This window comes from Equus asinus, chromosome 11 (assembly GCF_041296235.1).
Source record: "Equus asinus isolate D_3611 breed Donkey chromosome 11, EquAss-T2T_v2, whole genome shotgun sequence".
Classification (NCBI taxonomy): Eukaryota; Metazoa; Chordata; class Mammalia; order Perissodactyla; family Equidae; genus Equus; species Equus asinus.
Window position 1 is genome coordinate 34,494,795 of NC_091800.1, and position 21,314 is coordinate 34,516,108.

Sequence of the window (21,314 nt, forward strand, 5' to 3'; positions counted from 1 at the left end):
AATTTGAGATATCAAGTGATTTGCTTAAGATCACATAAGTTATTTATCTCAGGGCCAGGCCTAGAAAATAGGTATTTAGACTCCTTGTCCAGTGTTCTGAACTATAAGCCAGCTTGTGACATTTCTTGGATGTAAAAATTTTGGTGGTAAATGATAAACAAAAGATAATCAGAAAAAGAAACCAGCTCTGGCAGAATTGTTGAAAGGTCACTGTTTGTTTATATTTGCCCAAGATTGTTTATTTTCAGGCATACTAACAGTTATGGGCAGTCTTCCATTGCTGTTTCTGTTGGTATCTCTCTGCTTCACCTTCTGGATTCCTAATCACACCACACCTGTCTTTCAGAGCCTTGGACCTCCTGCTATTTTCCTCAACCTGCTTTCCTCCCCACTGAATGCTGTGTGATGACACAGACCACACAGCACATTTATTTCTGCCTCACTGAAATGCACATCCTCATTTCTCTTCTTGGACCATGATTCTGTGTATTCTCTGAGGACTCACCTTGACAGGGTGACCATACATCCTGATTTGTTTGAGAAAATCAGGAATAATTCCTGTTGTCTTAGCATAGTTAGAAGTGGTGCCCCCTTTCACTTTCAAATGTGTTGCAGTTTCCCAAAATGCATGCGGTCACCCTATCCCAGATAATCGGATAAATTAATTTGTGCTCTTGAGATAGACTAGGGACAGTATCAAACCATTTTCTAGTCAAGGCTCTTTCAATAGCCCACAGGTAAGTGTGTTGGCTATATTTTAAAACTGAAACTGAAAAAAACTAAATTTCTGTATGTTTCAACACAGGATTTTAACGTATCCTAAAACAGATATTGATAATGTCTTTCCTACTTATATCTAGATAAGAATATCCTTTAAAAGCTAGAAACTCCCACACTTTCAAATAAAAAAGTCCATTTTCAGTTGAATCGCTTTCTTTACTTGGCTTCTGAGAAGAAGTACTTGTTTTCCATTTACTTTACCTACTGAACATTCTCAGTTTTCTTTGCTGGATATTCCTCTTATTTCTATTAAACTATTGGATTGGGTGCCCTTCACAGCAGTCCTTGGAGTTTTTTCTCTGTCTACATGGACTTCTAACATGATCTCATTCTGTCCTGTGGTTTTATGGCAACTCTATGCAAATAACTTCTGAATTTCACATTTTTAGACCCCATTGCCTACAACATCTGAATTTTCATTCATACATTTATTTATTTTTTTCTCTCATGCAGCAAACATTTTTTTCAGCTGCTAATAATTGCAAGACACTGCTCTGTGTGCTATTCCAGTGAGGAAGACAGAGTCCTTGTGCTCACGGAGCTAGGGAAATAATGGGGGTCTCAAGTATGTGCAAAATAAGAACCCTTGATTCCCCAAACACACACCCACATATGCATGTATGCATGTGCACACATGTGCCCAAACACGAACCCACATCTCCCCAAGAGTCCCCTGTTTCAAGATACAGCGCCACAATACACCCAGTTGCTCAAACCAAAAACACTGGAATCATTGCTGACTCCTCTCCTTTTCTTATACTCCAAATCCTGTCAGCTGTACACTTAAATTATATTCTGAATCTCAACACTTCTCATAACATTCATCTTTGCCACTCAAGACCAAGACCCTACCATCAATGACTTGGAATTTTGCAGTAGCCTCCTTATTGCTCTCCTTGCCTCCATGGACACTTTTTATAATTTATTCTGCTCATAGAAACCATAATTATTTTATTAAACATGAGCCAGAGCTTTTCACCGCTCAAATCCCTCCAATGGTTTTCCATAAAACATAGAATAAATGTTACTCCTTTCCATGCCTATAGCACCCATAGCCATGACCTCTATAATCTTTGCTACCATGCATGCCCTTTCTGACTTCTCTCCAGCTGCACTGCCCTCCTGACTTTCCTTGAATATATCAAACCCACTCCCACCTTGCAGCCAATACACTTGTTCCTTCTTGGCCTGACACGCTCATCCCCCAGTATTTGCAAGGCTCATGGCTCTCTTAATTCAGATCACTGCAGAAATCAGCTTTGCAGAGGGGCCTTTGCTGATTACCTGGCCTAAAACAGCTTCTCAGTCCCCTACCGCCTCTCTGTCTACTCCCATATCCTGTTTAACCTTTGTTCCTAAACTATCATAAATATTATATGTCTATATTTTTTGTATTGATTTCCAACACTCCACTAGAATGTTGCCACCACAATGGAAGAAACTATAGACTCACTGCTTTATCCCAAGCCCTGGAAGAGTGTAGGCCATGCAGCAAGAGTATCAACTAAGATCTGATGAATGCATTAATTCAAGCGATCTTAATAATCTCTGCCTTACAGAACTTTACATAGCAGTGGCTCTGACATGAAATAAAACCCCAAGTTTGATGATAGACAAACATGCAGAAATAATTTCAGTGGCTTTCTGTGCTTTCTTTCTTGTCTTATTAAATGATAGAGAAGGCCAGTTTTGTGATGTGGAAGCTATATAAGATTACATGATGATTTCAAATATTGTGACCTGAAGACATTATTTGACCTGTCTCTATCTTAATTTCCTCAAAATTTTTACCTCCCTCGCAGAGCCACTCTGAGAATTACTGACAAAATACACACGAAATGCTTAGAACAGTCTTGGCACATTGTAAATATACGCTTCATTTCTTTCTTTCATTCTTTCATTGTTTTATTCATTCCTTGTGGTATTTAGCAAGTGACATTCCAGAGTCTGCGATATTCTCCTGCCCCCTCTACTGATCTTGAGCGACACTTCCTAGGTGCGGCAGAATGTTTCGACAGTAGATAACATCACCAACTCAAACACCATGCAGTTGTTTGGTGTGGGGAAATAACACATGGGCACTGCTGTAATCTTGTGGAATTGGGCAGAGTAGGGCTTTAATCCTGGATGGTCCACAATCCTCTTGCTCCCAGTGGAAATGAGACAGTGCTAAGTGCTAGGTTTACTGTGAAGTGCTCAGTGAATCCCTGATGAACCAAATTAGATTAGTCACAGTCTTTTTATGCCTCCAGATACACAAACAGATGCAGACAGGCTCCCTGGATGAGATTTTGACTTTATTCTCTTATTAATCTCTTTCTCTCCTCTTTGTCATTTTTTCTCCTCACTTCTGAGCGTTGCAGCCCTGAAATTGCCCATTCAGCTGCTTTGGAGCAGGTGGGTTAGCGGTGGTTTTCTGGAACATGTGGGTAATGGGGTTTTTAGTGGGGGGATGTTTAGATTTGTCTGAAAGAGAGATTGCTGCTGCTTTTACTACAGCTGCTCCTCTTCTGCCTTTAACTTCAGACACCTCAGGAAGAAGCAGGAGGGAGTAATAACAAATTACTTTATTCTTTTCGTCTCAAATCGCAAGATTTTATAACAAACTAACTGAGCTCCACCTTCTCCCACCCCATCTGGAAAAAACAAAAAGAAACTTGATAAAATCTGATGAGTATGTTAATCACATAGGAGATATAATTTTTAGTCAGAATTTCCACAACCTATCAACCTCATTTGGAATTCAGCCATAGTTTGTTTCTGTCACTAATATAGCAATAATAGTGTTGGTAACAGTAAAAAATAAAGAGAACCCACAGAGCAAATAGAGACTGCAAATACCAGTGCTGGTGCTGAGGCCAAAAGTGGGTGGAGCTCTGTTGAATCTTCCTACCCATCTCCTCCCACCTACTATGTGGAGAAGAGTCAACATAAGGAGCACAGCTTGTCTTTCATTCTACTTCTTTCCCACCAGAAGGCTAGAGGACAATGACAATTCCAGGAAGGACCACTTTAGAGAAAGTGATAGAGATTCTTATGGCTTAATTTTTACCCCACAAGATGTCAAGATCCCAAAGCATTTTCCTCTCATTAATAGGGAGCTAAAACATTGCAATGATGGACTGAAATGGGTCAGTCTAGCTAGATTTGGTTCATCAGCCCAAGAGCTCCTCATGGAACAAGATTACGTCGTTTCTTTCTGTACCTTCAACAACTAGGATGTCATCAATAAAGGTTTCCTGAATGAATGAATGAATGAATGAATGAATGTTTTGGTCTCAGCCCTGGTTCTAACTCCTGTGTGATCTTGAAATCTGTTAAGTCTTCTCTAAGTCCACTGCCATGATCCTTGTTCAGGCTGCCACCATCTCTCACCTGGTTAACTCCCCCAGCTTGGTAACTGGGAACTAACACTTCAGTTTTGACCCCACCCCCCTACCTGAATCCATGTTCCTTTTTCTGTACTGCAAACAAAATTACATTTTCTAAAGTGAAAATTTCATCAGGACAGTTCCCCACTTAGGACTGTCCAATGGCTTTTTCTCTCTCTTGGTTTTAAAGTCCAGGTTTTAGTTTGTACATTTGGCTAGTGATGCCCAAGGTAATGCAGCCCTGCTAAATCAACAACATTGTCTCTCCCCACCACCATTTTTCTATTATGGGAGCCACCCATACTGAACAGCCTTAATGCATAGATTTTAAGACATATATTTTTTCACAGTTTAGCATCTCCAACCTGAGGAATCTCAGTCAGTTATGTAATTGCATATATAATTGCAGTGTTTTTCCTTTCATATTGGTATGCAAAATTATGATTTATTTTATATTTGGTATCGACCTAGATTTAATAGACAAGATAGTATTTTAATCCTTGACTTTAAATTCCAGCCCTTGACATGTATAGGCAAATTCCTGGACTATCTACCTGTTAACATTCTTCTGGAGGAATTTCCCTTAGTTTTTATTGTCTCAACTTCATTGAACATATAATAGCTCTTAATACAATGTTTTTCAGCCAATGTTTATACAAGACAAAAAATATTTATATTTATGTCCCCAAAGTTCAATGAAACAATTTTTAACAAAATGACCTGCAGGAAAATTCTTCAGTTACACTCCAAATACAACTGCTAGAATGCCAGAGTCACTTTTATACAAACTGAAAAGTGTGCCAAATGTCACAAAGGGTATGTGCTCCTTGGAGACTCCTGCCAGTAAGAGGTGTAACACAGTGTCTTCTCAGTATGAACAATTCTGTCATTGTATGACTGTCCTGACTGTGTTTCCACAGTGGTTTTCATATTTACCCTTTATTCCTGCTTAGATTTTGTGATAACGTTGAAGAATGTCGTGGAGAAGTAAAAGACATTGAGAAAGATGATAAAAATAGAAGATGTTATTGCATTTACAAAACATGATAATAACCATATTAAAACCATGTTAGTTGGTGATGAGAAAACTTTCAGTATTTTACGGTGTAAAATCATTTCATGATGTAGTCATATCACTGTGTTTTAGTTATATTTTAGAAAATTGCTTGAGGATTTGGGGTTGAGATGTGCAGTCGACTTTTCAGTATCCTGTTGAAGTAGCATAGAGCCATATCCTTACCAGGATCTCATTGTGTATGGACATGGACAGGTGACTTGTTTTGGCCAATGAGACCATAGTGAATACATAGCAAGCAGAGGCTTAAAATGTGCTTGTGTATTTGTGTTTATATATTTTTTATTTTCTGTATATTGTCATGTTTTGACATCTTAAAAAATAACTTTCTGGCTGGAGAGAGACTGCCCCTCCCTGGGCTAACCAATTCTTAGAGATAGCAAAGAGCTCAGCTTGGAGCATGTAGTTGATATGCAAATTAACCAAGTCAAGCCTACCTCCCCTATCTGGCTGTTACACCCCAGGAGTCATATTTCCTCTGCCTTAATCAACCAGGACTAAGTGCTAGGCAACTAGGGATTGATTACCTTTATGACATTGAGCTCCCTAAAATTATTCAAACTAGCCAACCCTAAACAACCCTGCTCTGCCCTTTCTGAGGAAACCCCAATAAAGATTTTAGCTTCTGCTTTCCTCTTGCTCCTGCTTTTTGCCTCCTGACTACCCTCAGGCTTCCCCATGTGGCCTTGCAAGGCATGCTGTGCTCCCCATTTCTAGGACCTGTGATAGACTTTTCTTCTCTTGAGCCTCTCCTATGTCCCGTCTTGTGGTAGCACCTTACTGACCATCAAATAAGAGAATGCAGAACAGCTCATGTAGTTGGCTGTGGTCTTTGCCCCACTACCTTTCTTCATGTGATTGCGCCTCTAGTAGAGCTGATGCTCTAAGAACAGTGAGAGACCATGGAGCAGGCTGGGACTCAACCCACAGCTTGAAGCAACCCCTGTCCATCCCAGCTCAGATTAGCCAAACTGCTGTCTACACATAAATGTGGGTGAGCAAGAAATAAACGCTTATTTTTGTAAGCTGAGTTTGGAGATGGAGAGTTATGCAGAATTGCTGTGGACTAACAGTTAACTACTACCATGTAGAACATCATTTAATAATGGAAAAGAGGCTGTTCACTAGAGATTTTGTTCAGAGCATCTGAGTTTTGGAAAGAATCGCTGATGTCAAGCAGGAGCTAGATGAAACCATCTCGTATCCTTGCTATCAGCATGTGTTACTCTAACTTATCCTTTATTGTACACTTATCTTCTAATCACTTGACCTGGGAAGATCCTTTGCCTATTCTTCCATGGCACCCTGTCTTCTCCTATATTATAGCACATATCAAATGTCTATCTAGCTGTTTATCTAAACTATTCTCTAGAATCTCACATACCGGAGGATAGGAAGAATTTCCATTCCCAGCGCTTAGCATGATGCCTGGCACATAACAGACTGTTAAAAATTATTTGATGAATCAAATGAATTATCTCATCTCAACTCTGTCTCTAAATGGTATGTGACTTTGAACAAGATACTTTATTTTTACGGTTTCAGAATCCTTCTTTGCAAATGAGAGGGTTACTCTAAATTGTCTCAGATTCTGATTCTATAATACATGTTCATGTGCTAAATTAAAAATTAATCATTTATTTAATTGTGAAGTTTATATAAATTCATGTAAACTTTCATCAGAAAGTGATAAAACAAAATAAAAATAGCATTATCACAAATAAGGCTAATATCTCTTACATTTAGCTGTATTTTCTTCCTTTAATCATTTTATATATATATGCTTTTCTTATATTCATTCTTATGAATAAGCATAAATTTTTATATCATTAAGATCTCATTCTACACATGTTTGTGTCTTACATTTTATTTAAGATTATATCATGTTCTAATATTTAAGTAGCAGGCTTAGTTCACTGACTTTCGATTAAAAAATAATTACATCTTTTAAAATTATGGATTTTTCCACTAATTATAGTTTTGGGTTATTCATCTGTTCACTTATTAATTTAACAGATTAAGCACTCATGCTATGCTAGTGTGGTCAGGACTGTTTAAAGCACTGGAATTTCAGTTAGGTATGAGAGAGATAAAAGTCTCGTCTTAAAATGACACAATTTCTAGTATCTGTATGCTAGATAATGAATGATAGCTTGAACAAGAAAACCAGGCCTCACTTGCCTATGCATAAATAATCCTTTCAACTTTCTTTTACATTCTCAAACAAAGTTTACTTGAGCTCCCATCTACTGGGTTGAAGAGCTGTGTTCTTAGGTTCCTATAGCACAGGTTCTAATGAATAGGTATTAAATTTTTTTCTCAGGGACCTCCATTTACTGCTGTGGACAGCTGGCCTCTCAAAGCAATTGACGTTATCAAACCAGAACACTTAACGTTAGAGTTTAAGAAAATGGTCACTTAGTGTTTTATCCAAGAACAATGGATAGATACTTTCCTTTCTTTACGTCTGTGTAATGGAGAACTCTCTCAAATTGCTTTCACAAAAGTAAATTTAAGTCACAATTTGAAGAATAACTGCCTGCAACTTTAAAATGGCAGTTTTCTTCAAACTTTTCCTATATTTCAAAAAAATCTTAAAGAGACAGAAGCTAGGCAAGGCACTACATTATGATGGTTTCAGTTTCTTTTTTGAACCACAGCTACTTTGAAATTTAGGGTTTTTTGGAAATTATTTGTTTTGTTTTTTAAATATATTTCATTATGGAAAGCAAAGTCTGATATGTGGATAATTATTGTTAGTGTTCTATCGATGCTTGAAAATTTGAAGGTCAAGTAAGGTAATCAATATGCAACTGTGAATTCATGTGTGAGGTAGACACTATGGACTGGAAATCTACATCATCAATTTCCCAGGCCTCCTTGTGGTCAGAGGTGGCCACGTGACCCTCTGGTCTGCTAAGAGCTGTATGATAAAGGCTTTGCTTTGACAAATACAGCTGTAGTAGCCTTTACTCTTTGCTGTTCTCTCTGCCTAGAACTGAAATATGACTGAAGTACAGCTGCCATCGTGTGAGACAATTAATAAGAGACACAAGAAGCCTAGAATAGGTGAGAAGAAGGAAAAACCAGATTCCTTAGAGTCATAATTGAGCTACCAGACCAATGTTAAAGTGACAACTTCTAGACTTCCTTTATGTGAGGAAAAGTAATTACTATTTGTTTAAATCACTCTTTCTGTTACCATGCCAGGTTCATTTTTACCCACTGCCTGGAAAGCCACACACTGAGACAATGAGATTGCAGCAGAGACAAGGTTTCAATCACAAGGTGGCCATGTGAGGAAGCAAGAGCATGAACCTCAAATTCCGCTTCCCCTAAAATAGGGGCTCAGGGATATTTATGGGAAAGGGGGTCAAGGAGATCTGAAATGTGGAGATAGATGATTGGAGGTGAGGAGGGGTGAGGTAATTGATGATCTGCCCAAGTGTAGTCAGACTCCATGCCTCTTCGTAGGACGCATACTTACAAAATGGCAGTGTTAGCATGATGTGAGGGTGGAGTTTTTAGCCTCTTGACATCAAACGGTTGCCTATCATGCATCTGTGCAGTCCCAGTTGATGAATTTGGTGGTCTCAATGGCCTGGAGTGGACAAATGGGTTCTAACTCCTGAAGAACAGCTCATACACCATTACCATGGTGACCCAGGCTCCAGGGAGATATTATCTATAGGAACCCAGTGGGAGTCAGATAGCATCTTTCCTAAACAGCACAGTTAACAATGGGTGGGCTAAACTGCTAAAAGCTATAATCAGTAATTGCAAAAAGGAAAAACACCTTTAGTTCCTAGCTACTTAATCATCAATGGCTGTTTGCCGGTTTCATTTCAAAGCAGCAAAATTAATTCTATTATCCAAATTTTCTCTTAGCTTATAAGTTTTCTATATCTGATCTTGCAGCGACTGAGAGATTTTGTAAGATTCTGTAAATGCCTCTTTATAATTTTAATAGTATCTTGATTTATATATTTTGATCCGTGATGTTTAGAACATGTTTATCATTTTTATATCTATATTGTGGATTATGCCCTGTATCAACATAAAATGACCTCCTTCACTTATTAGTTCATTTTGTCTTAAAATTATGTTATCTTATTTATTCATTTGTTTATACGTTCATCAAAAAATATGGTTTAGGTGCTGCAGTAAACAAGGTTTATTTTGAATCTCTATTACATATTCATCACAGAAGTACCAGAATGAGATTTTACAAGCATGTTTTATTTCAATTTGCTGTCTAATTAGAATTGTCAATATTTTCCCATCATATATAGAATAATATCCAACATCCTGACAATTGCCTTTTAGGACCTTTGTAATCTAATCCTTGTCGAACCATGTAACTTTCTCTTCTATCATTCTCCCCAAGTCCACTATCCTCTCTTTTCTATTTTTCATTGATAATGCCATCTTTTTTACTATTCAGTGATTTTTGCACTCGCTGATCCTCTTGAATGGACTTCTCTTCCTCTGGTTCTTCCTGTATCTATCTCTATATCATGCTGCATGTTCACATCAGTAATTTTGCTGACAAAAAATCCAACTCAAATGGCTTAAATTTATTAAATTATAATTCAAGAAGTCCAGAGGTAGATCAGGATTCAGGTCTGGTTTAATTCGGACACTCATACTTCTGACATGCTCTGAGATTTAATAGCCTCAGTGTATCTCAGGCTGGTGGTGAAATAGCTAAAATAGTTACAGTTCTCAATTCTGTAACATGTCAAAGAGTTAAAGAAAAATGAGCTGTTTACATAGGTTCTTCTTAATGACCCAGAAAAAAACTCTGCCAGAATATCCCTAGCATTTCATTGGCCTCCTGATGTCCTCACTGGGATGGGACTACCTTAGACCAACTAGACACTTTCCTGCAACTGGGGTGGCTCAATTTGTTTTGTATGAGCAAGGGGGGAAACCTGAACAAATCTTTGGTTTTAAGAGGACGAATAGGAGGGGAGGGTGGATCATGGAGCGGCCATGTACAATTCTACTTCTAGATTTCAGTATGAATATCACTACCATCGTCCAAAAAAACACCCCCGTCTCTCTAGCATTTCATTATTTCTTTCATTATCTGTAAAAGCTTGGGGTGTTTTTGTTTGTGTAGTTATGTATTGTCTTTCTCTCCTTTCCAGAATGGAAACTCCTTAAGGACAAGGGACTTTTCTGTTTTATTCACTATCATAATTCCAGATGCTAGAATAATGTCAACAATAACAAAAACAAATAGAAAGATATAAATAAAAATTACTTCCATGAATGACTGTGTGAATCAACCAATCATTTATTAAGTTCTCTCAGCCAAGCTTTTATTGAATTTGTATTGCAAAAAATTTAGGGTTGTACTCTTTAATTCAAATTATTATAAACCAAGGTATGTGATCCATTCCATAATAATGATGCATATGAAATGTATGGAACTTCAGAGGAAAATGTTTCTTAGAGCTGGGGACATCACTAAAGATTGTATGGAAGAAGTCCTTCAACATCTTTAGTCATTAGGGAAATGCAAATTAAAGCCAAAATGAGATACCACTGGACATCCACTACAACGGCAAAAAAATTTTCATAAAAATACCACCGCCAAATGTGGTCATGGATTTATAGTAATTGGATCTCTCATACATTGTTGGTAGGTATATAAAATTGTATTCTCACTTTGATAATCAGCCTGGCAATTTCTTGTAAAACTATGCATACACCTATCCTACGAGCCAGCAATTCAGCTCGTAGGTATTTATCCAAGGGAAGTGAAAATTTATACAAGGGTATTCATAGTAGCTTTATTTATGATAGGTCAAAACTGGAAACAAACCAGATGTCATCAATAAGAGATAAGCAAACTGGGATGTATTCATACATTGCAATACTCCTTAGCAATAAAAAGAACTAGACTTCAGAAATATTCAACAAAATAAATGCATCTCCAAAATAGTATAATGCATGAAAAAAGCCTTACACAAAAGAATGCATATGGTGTGATTCCATTTATAGGCTATTCTTGAGGTGGAAGACTGACTGGAAAAAACCAAGAGGAGACTTTCTAGAGCTGCATTCCCAAACTTTTTCTGTAAAGGGCATATAGTAAATGTTTTAGGCTTTGTGGGCCAGATGGTCTCTGTTGCAACTACTTAGCTCTGCCATTGTAGTGCAAAAGCAGCTATAGACGTTATGTAAACAAGTGTGTGTGGCTGTGTTCCAAGAAGTTTATTTACATAACATGTTGGAGGGCCAGGTTTGACCCACCGGCCATAGATTGCTACCCTGCTCTAGAGTGATGATATGTTCTGTACCTTGGCAGGGATTATACACAGGTGTATACATTTATCAACACTCAGTGAATATACACTTAAGATTTGTGCATTTCATAACAGGTAACAAATGTTGAACTCTAGTTAATGACGTGTGTGCCGAAGTATTTGGAGGAAGTACAGTGATGTCTGTAGTTTGGTTTAAGATGTACTTTAAAATCAGGTTGAATAATAGATTAACAGAGGGATAATAGATGGGTAGATATGTGATAGAGCAACAGAGCAAGATGTTAATGGAAGCATCAAGGTTGAGGGTGTATGAATATTCACTTTCAAATTTACTTTGAAATTCTTTCAGTTTTGCAGTGTATCTGAATTTTTAATAAAAAAGAATGTTGAAAAGACAGTTTGGGGAAGCTGGTCTGGTAGCAAGTGCAGGCAGTGGTAGTGAATTGGTGTATCATCCCTTGAACGGGAGGCCAGGAATCCTACCTTTTGTTCCAGTTTGGCCCTTGGGTGAGTCATCTTGGTTCTCTATGTCTTAGTTTCTACATCTATATTTAACGCTAGCTACTCAATGAATATTTGTTGAATTAATATTTAACATATTAATCTAAAAATTTAAAGAAATGGAGTGGGTGATCTCTATGGTCTCTTCTAGGTTTTCACTCATATGACAAATATTTACTGTGTGTCTATCAGGTCACAAATTTCTATCATGATTTAAAATGTTTTAGCAATTTATATATGGTGTAGAATTATGTAAATTCTTTAAATGGTATATAATTTTAATTGGCGAGCTAAAATTTGTATTTACACATGAATGATAGCTCTCAGAAGTAGACTCCTGGAAAAGGCACATAAGTATATGTCAGCTTGGTAAGAAAGTCAGTGTCAAATATAGCAAGAGTTACACTATGCTTTTTCCCAAATTTAAAATGTGTAAATAAATGTGCATATGCTTCCTAAAGTTTAGAGTTTGGATCTAATAGTAGCTACTTTGAAAAACTCTGTTCCATTCAGTCTAACACATTTTTGTGCTGGACTATAAGCATCCTTATTACTAGCTAAAGCAGAAGTTGTCAGAATACCCCTCATAATTTATCTGGTTTGAGTGTCAATGAAATAGTGGTGGATAATGAATAAATATCAGTCACCTCCTTTGTTAACAGATGTGTCCTTACTGAGTTTCCGGCTGGGTAGAAGAAAAACAGACAATTGTGACATGACACCCACAAGTACTTATTACATTATACTTGGTATTGAACTAATGATAACCAAAAGATTCCATTTTTATCAGGCACCCAGCATGCACAATAAAACATCCATCTACCTTACACTGCATATAAAGCTGTTTCTTTCAACACTTTGTTTCTTATATATGATTGCTGTAATGTGGTTCCCAGTACATTAAGCCCTGATGTAATTATTATCCTCCTTGTATACAGCCATCTAAATTAAATACTATTAAATGGAATGCTCTCATAAATACTGTGCATCTTTTAGAACTATTATGTACAGTTTCTCAAAGTATTGTGCTCAATTGGTCCGCTAGACTAGCGTTTTGTTCTCACAGCAACATGGACGGGCCTAAGGCTTCCTCCAGGAGGAAGAGAGTCTTATGATTCTGAATTTATTGGAACACAGGATTTCTTCAGGACCACCATATCAGAACCATGCCTCCTATACCCAGGTCACTTTTCTTTATGCATCTTTTTTAAATAGTCATCTCTGTGAACCCCTTTTGGCCATGATCCTTTAGGACAGCTGGACTCTTAAAAGTACCTTTGTGCACCTAGCATTTTCTCTGAGATATAGGCACTTATCAAGATTGCCAATGCCCGGGAAATATCTATAAAGGAACCATGAGGTTGAACTAACAGAGTAGTTCTCAAATTTGTCTGTGCATTAGAATTCTCTGGGAATCTTTTAAAATGTTCCAAATCTGGGACCAGCCTTTGGCTGAGTGATTGAGTTCCCCGTGCTCCACTTCGGTGGCACAGGGTTTTGCCAGTTCAGATCCTGGGCACAGACATGGCACCGCTCATCAGGCCACACTGAGGCGGTGTCTCACATGCCACAGCTAGAAGGACCCACAACAAAAATATACAACTATGTACTAAGGGAATTTGGGGAGAAAAAGCAATTAAAAAAAATTTCCAAATTTAGGACATACCCCAAATGAATTAAATCTCAATATCTGGAGATGAACCAAAATCATTAGTATTTTTAAAGGTCCCCAAGTAATTCCAATATGCAGACAAGTTTGGAACGATCAGGCTACCTGTAGTGATTCAAAATCTAAAGACAAAATATTATGCATTCCCCTGTTGACAGACACTTTGGTTGTTTTCATACCTTGACAAATGAATGGATAAACAAAATGTGATAAAGAAAAAGGATAAAGAAAATGCCATATGTATTATATATATGTGTGTGTATATATATATTATTATATATATTATATATATATTATATGTATAAATATTATACAACCTTTAAAAAAAAGGAAATCCTGCCATTTATGACAACATGGATGAACCCAGAGGATATTATGCTAAGTGAGATAGAGAAAGACAAATACTGCATACATACCGCATGGTATCACTTATATGTGGAATCTTAAAAAAAAAGTCAAGCTTACAGAAACAGGTAGTAGAAAGTGGTTGTCAGGGGCTGGGCAGTGGGAGAAATAGGGACAGTTTGGTAAAAAGATACAAGCTTTCTGTTAAAAGATGAGTAAGGTCTGAGGTCTAATGTATAACATAGTGACTATAGTTGACACCACTCTATTGTATAATCAGATTTTGCTAAGAGAATAGAACTTAAATGTTCTCACCAAAAAAAAGAGAAAAGGTAAATATGTGAGGTGGTGGATGTGTTAATTAATTTGACCGGGGAATTGTTTCACAATGTCTACGTATATCAAATCATTACATTGTATACTTTAAATATCTTACAATTTTATTTGTCTATTATACTTCAATAAAGCTGAAAAGAAAGAAGGATGAAAGGAAAGAAGGAAGGAAGAAAAAAATGAAAAGATGAAAAGAAGGAAAAAATGCTATAGACATCAAATAGCCCAAAGTTGAATTATTTTGATTTCAGGAGGAGAAATCTGGGAATAATATGACATAACTGTTAAATCAATTTTTTTCCTGTGGATAAAAGATTAAATTTAAGTATGTTTAAAGACACTATCTTCCATAAAAGTTTAATTGTTTAGTAATAGCCATCAAAATATACGTTAAGTAACCATTTGGGCCTTAATTCTGAAACTAACAAGCTGTAAGAAATGAATAATGGCTTATTGGGTATTTTGTAAAGATCATAATGGGAAACTTTATATGTATGTGTGTATAAAGTCATATTTAGGCTTGTCCTAAAACAAAGGAAATTAATCATAAGAATTTAACAGTAGGTTATATATTTTAATCAAAGATGGAAAGAAGGCATAAATTTTGTTTTGTTACATGAATCTTCATGATTCAGTAAGGTAGGAACAGATAACAGACAAAGAGACATACATTGCACACGAATTTTGGATTTTAGAAAACGCTATACTGTCTTTTGGAATTCACTCATATTTTCCCTGTATCATTAAATTACTATGCAGAGCAAAGTCTTCTGGAAAAGACATTGTATGGTTTATATTCAAAAGATTTTCTAATTATATTCATGATATTGGACACATTTCTAGATAATTTGATTCAGGTTCAAATCTGAAATAGTAGGTTAAGCACATTATAACCCTATCTACTGATGTCACCACTGCTAAGAATCAGTTGTAGTCATCATCTTTGCCATCACATTTCCCCTTTTTTTGCTTTATTATAGCCTGATAACATTAAGTTCTATCAGAAAAAAAAAATTTAGTGGGTGGAATTTTCTAAAGAAAAATGTAAAGTACATAGTTATTGTTTTGAATATTATCAGAGAGAAGCATCCAGAATATGTTTAGTGCTATGACATAGAAAAACACCCAACTTTAATAACTAAATTCTAAAAGAATTTAGGAATCCTAGAAGTTTTTAAATGAACAGAAATTTACACGGACAAACAAGATGACAGTATTGTGAAATTAATCAGAATATAGTGAAATGCTCATCAATTTTTAATATAGGCATTTGACTATGTTGTAGGTTCAAAGGAAATACTGGGCATATAAAAGCTTTATGTGTTTACTTGAGGGAAGAGAAAATAAAAGTTATATCTTGACTGTGAATATTCTTGAACTAAATTGAGTTTAGATCATGTAGTTTTGTAAACTTTGTTGGCTTAGTCTTGGCATATATTCTCAAAAAGTACCAATGTTCTTTTTTATTTAATAACTCACAGAATTATAGAAATTAGGTCTTTGAAACGTGGCAGGGACCTTAAGGAGTAAAATAACAGAGTTCATATCCTGATTTCTGGTTTATTGTGAAAAAACCACTGATCCATTACCTCTGGGTCTTCTTTGCCACCTGGCAGTGTTTGGTGCGAGCTGACCAGCTGCTTCCCACCATGGGTGAGCACGTGTGGCATAGTGTCCTCATCTCACTCAGCTACATGACCTGTCTTGCTCCTAAAGACACTTGAGTATTTAGTACCCAGAATCTGTACTAAAAATACTATACAAGTAAATAAGATATGGATCAAAAATGATGGTGACTTCAGACACCCAGAATTGGAAGTTACAGACTCCTTTTTGGCCACTTGCTGCAGAGTCGGTGATGGTCTAGCATCTGGCCTTTGGAATGCAGGTAAGAACTAACATACTTCAGATAGAAATACTTCAGGTAGGTAGAAAACACATGTAAATCAGTAACTCTAATGCCCCCAGTGCTGCTTTTGTTTGATTGAATTATTTGAAAACTATCACACAAGATAACTATTCCCAAACTCACTGGTCTGTCCAAGTTTGTGATGCACCTGCATCTCCAACTGCTAGTTAGCTAGCAAGAAGGAAGTCTTAGCAAAATCGCTATTGGCTGGATGAATATTGCCAGGGAAATTCTAGAATTGGCTGCTGCATCAAAATGTGCAATGGCATCTGTACTTGACCACCCCTTGGGCTACCTTTGATTTCAGATGCTACTGTGATGGATAGTTCCATCTGAATTCAGACACACCTTGTGTAGATGGCAACTTACCTCAAGCAGGACAGTGAACCTGTTCATTTTCTTCCCCCTACATTTTTGAACTCTGATCCCCCTGGCCCATGCAAAAATACAGCTGAAAGAGGAGTTAATGACATTGAGGGCACCAATGACATTGCTTCCACCAATGGGGCGTGTCTACCGTTGGACAGATGCTCTAATCTGTCCTTCAGAAGACAAGAGGACAAAGGCTAGATTACATTTTCTTTCCTTTTTCCTAGTACTATAGCTTGAAAGTTCCACAAAACAGTGAAAAACACGTACAAAAGGAAAGATTATATCCATATATCTGCAGTCAGGTAGCAAGGGCATTTTATTCACCTGAAAATTAGTAGTATGCTATATATTACCAAGTAGAATGGTGCCAAGAGATAAAGTTGATGGATATCATCTCCTTATTCAGTTTAGTGCACAGCAGGCAAAGTGGTATCTTTTTTTTTTCTTTTTTTTTTATTTAAGGGAGACAGAAATAGAAAACTTCGGGCAGGAGAGAGACAAGCATATGGAAGGAAAGGCCAAAGAAAGGATACGGCAAAGAGCGAAGAGACACAAACTGTACTTGACAATTACATCTGGAGTGACATAGAAACATGTATGATAATTTAGGCAAAAATAACTTCTGATTAGCTCAACATTTTAGAACTTCAATAGCATTTATTTGGAAGTAGCATTTCTCCACTTTTTCGCCCTTTAAGGGGGAGCTGTGACACTGTTTTACTTTTGTATGTTGCATATATCCTCAGCTCCAACAGCATGCCTGGCATGTTGCATCAGTTCTTCAATAAACTTACGCTGAACAATGAATGAATGATGTTCAGAGACCACGAGTGAGATGCTCTGTTAATTGGTTAGTTCTTCAGAGTATTTGGCCAAAATGTTTTCCCAGATCTGTTTATTAATTACTTTCTATCCCGAGTGAATGACGTTACACTGATTTTGCTTTAGCCTTATCTCCCTGACAACTGAATATAAATGAGAAATTATTGCTTCAGGGGCCAGGGAATAATACATTTCTAATAAATTTGCCACAATTATTCATTAAATGAAGAAAACACTTGCATTTTTGAATATACGTCTCAATCTAAGTAGTTGTTTAATATTAGATTAAACAGAACCAACCTACTGATCCCATATAGTTAAAGATCCAACTATGAAATTTGGCCTGGCTTCAAAATTGTGAGGCTTGGTTAAAGTTTGAATAAATAATAGAAGTGAACCTCATTTAATTGGTGTTATTATCCTTCACGTTCCTTATTATTTGATTTTATTAAATTAAGTGCTCATTATATTTTATTGATAGGTTAGTGTGGTTGAGTTGGGGATATAAGGACAAGTAAGACAAAATCTCTGCCACAGTGTGGTGGGCATTGTCATTCCTTATGGCTTTGCAATATCCGAATTTCCTTATGTGTCTGGGAATATTTCACCATTAGGATCTTGTTGGGAGTGAGAGAAAATTCCTGATGATAGAAGCTCAATATGCCAGCTTCCTGCTTTCTCAGACTTCCTTGTAACAGAGACTCAGGCACGTGATCAAGATTCTGCCAATCAATGACATTTGACTTTGACCCAGAAGCTAATCACATCAGAAAAAGGGACCATGGATCTCTCTCCCAGATGACAAAAAGCGGTAGTGAATTCTTCAGAATCAAGTTTCCCATGCAAGTAGTGGCCGCAGAGAAAGCCATAACCCCTGGTGATTGGTAAGCCAAGGTGGCAGTGGTTTCCTTACTAGACGAATTCTGCACATAGTTTTGTAAGTTGAGCCTGATTCCATAGATTTCATTGAACTGATTCCATAGATTTCCTGTTGCTTCATCTAGCTATATGCTATCTTTTTAATAAACTCCTTTTCTTTTTCTATCATCCAGAATTAAATTGTTGATTACAGCTAAGAAGCCTGACTGATACACACACACACACATATCTTCCTTTCACTGTAGTACCAGAAGATAGACACATGCCTATTATGATTTTGCTTATGTTGATACATTCTCGATAATATTAATAGTTCTTGAGATGACTAGTCCACCCAAAAAGATAAGGAAACAAACAGTTATTGAACACCTGCCATGTGCTTGACATCACGCTTGTTAATTTTTTGTCTCCTTTTTTTAGTGCATGGAGTTGATTCCGACTCTTAGCAACCCTGTGTAGAGCAGAGCAGAACCCTGCCGGGCCTTTTTGCACCATCCTCTCATCTTCTGGAGCTATATCAGACAATGCTCCATTGCTAGTCATAGAGTTTTCACAGCTGATTTTATTTGGATGTGTGTGGCAGGTCCTTCTTCTTAGTCTGTCTTAGTCTGGGAGTTCTGCTGAAAACTGTCCACCATGGGTCACCATGGTGGTATTTGAAATACCGGTGGCATTGCTTTCAGTACCACAGCAACGTGCAGCCACCACAGTATGACAACAAACAGTCAATGTGGTTCCTTGGCTGAGAAACAAACCTGGGCTGAGGAGGGGAGAGTGCGGAATCTTAATCACTACGTCACCTTTGTTTCATTTACTTAGCTATGAATTGGATAGCTGCAAAAAATTCTAATTTGTCTTTTGCTACTAAGGAACATCATAAAATTAGAACAAGAACATGCGTGTAGTGTGCACAACATAATTTCTGACACAGTGGATGTTCAACAAATGCTGGTTCTTTATATTTACATATATTAGTATATTTTCAAAGCAGTTTTCATGTTGGTTTTACAGGGAGGGTGATGATAACAGAAATGGGGCTGGGCAAAAATGAAGCTAACTTTCCATTTGAAAAATGGTGAGGTTAATTTTGCATTGAAAAATATGTATGGAGGGGCCAGCCCAACGGTTCAGCAGTTAAGTTTGCACATTTTGCTTCGGTGGCCCAGGGTTTGCCGGTTCTGATCCCAGGTGCGGACCTACGCACTGCTCGTCAAGCTATGCTGTGGCAGGGATCCCACATATAAAGTAGAGGAAGATGGGCGCAGATGGTAGCTCAGGGCCAGTCTTCTTCGGCAAAAAGAGGAGGATGGACAGCAGATATTAGCTCAGGGCTAATCTTCCTCAAAAAAAAAAAAAAAAAAACAATGTACAGGGGGCCAGCCCCGTGGATGAGTAACTAAGTTTGCACGCTCCACTATGGCAGCCCAGGGTTTCGCTGGTTCAGATCCTGGGTGTGGACTTGGCACCATTCATCAAGCTGTGCTGAGGTGGCACAGAGGGACCTACAACTAGAATATACAACTATGTAATGGGGGGCTACGGGGGGGAAAAGAAGAAAAATATGTACAGGTATAGGTCATTTTGTAATTAACCATCAGAATTTTGTGTGTCTTATTTTACTATAATTTTATTGTATATAAATGTTTCATTCCAACAGTGTCAAGCCCAGGCCTTGCCCATGAACTTAGACTCATACATATAAGCGCCTGTAACTCATTTTACTTGGTGAATGTAGGCCCTTAGATTAGTTTCTTAAGACTGCGGTTACAAAGTCCCAAACTGGCTGACTTAAACAACAGAAACTTGTTGTCTCACGGTTCTGGATAACTGTCTGAGATCAAGGTGTTGGCAGGGTTGGTTTCTTCTGAGGGCTGTGAGGGAGAATCTGTTCCATGCCTCTCTCCTAGGTTCATGTGGTTTTCTGTCAATTGTGGGTGTTCCTTTACCTGTAGATGCATCACACTAGCCCCTGCTTCCATCTTTACATGACGTTCTCCCTATGTGTGTGCAAATTTCCCTTTTCTTAATAAGGACGTGGTTCCTTTGGATTAGGGACCACCATAGTGACTTCATCTCAACTTGATCATTTGCAAAGACCCTATTTCCAAATAAGTTCACGTTCACAAGTACCAGGGGTTAGGATTTCAACATCTCCTGGGGAGACACAATTCAAGTTATAACAGTCCCTCAACCCTAACATATCCAAATGTGAACCCTCCCTTTCTTCTCTCCCTCGTGCATGTCCTACCCCTCACTAGTCTGCTTCTCTTGCACTTTTCCCCATCTTGGGAAAATGGTATCCCCATTCTTCTATATTCTCAGGCCAATAGCCCAGAGAGCCAATATAGGGGACGAGTGAAAACATGGACTTTGGAGTCCAACGTCCTCAATTTGAGTCCTTGCTCTCTCAGTTACAAGCTATGCAACCTTGGCAGTTTACTTAACAACTGTCTGCCTCAGTTTCCTAATCTATTAACTGGTGGTAGTAATAATACCAACCCACAGGTTAGGAATCAAAGATATATGCCAATGACTAACTTGCACGTGTATAGAGTCAATTATTTTGCTTTCAAATGCAGAATTTCCTCTTGTAGGCAAGTCACTACTTCATACAAATTCATTAATTAAACCCCACTTATTATGTATGTGTGTGTACACATATATTTTCAAGACAGAAAAATAATGAAATTGTGTTCTACCTTAAATTTTCATGATTAGAAATCTCTACATAGAAAATAAGGTAAAACTACGTAATATTTATCAGGGGAAAATGTACGATGCCCAATAATCTAAACACTCTAGGGTTGTTAAAAAAAAAAAACTTCTTTCAAATAGCTTATTTACATATAAATTAAACACATTCTATTAATTGAGAGCTGAAAGAAAAATAAGCCTAAAATTGGAGGAAAGTCATTTCAGAGAAACATATACTCTGAATCAGTATTCTAAGTTTCTTCTCTAAGAAGTGATAATTTTATTT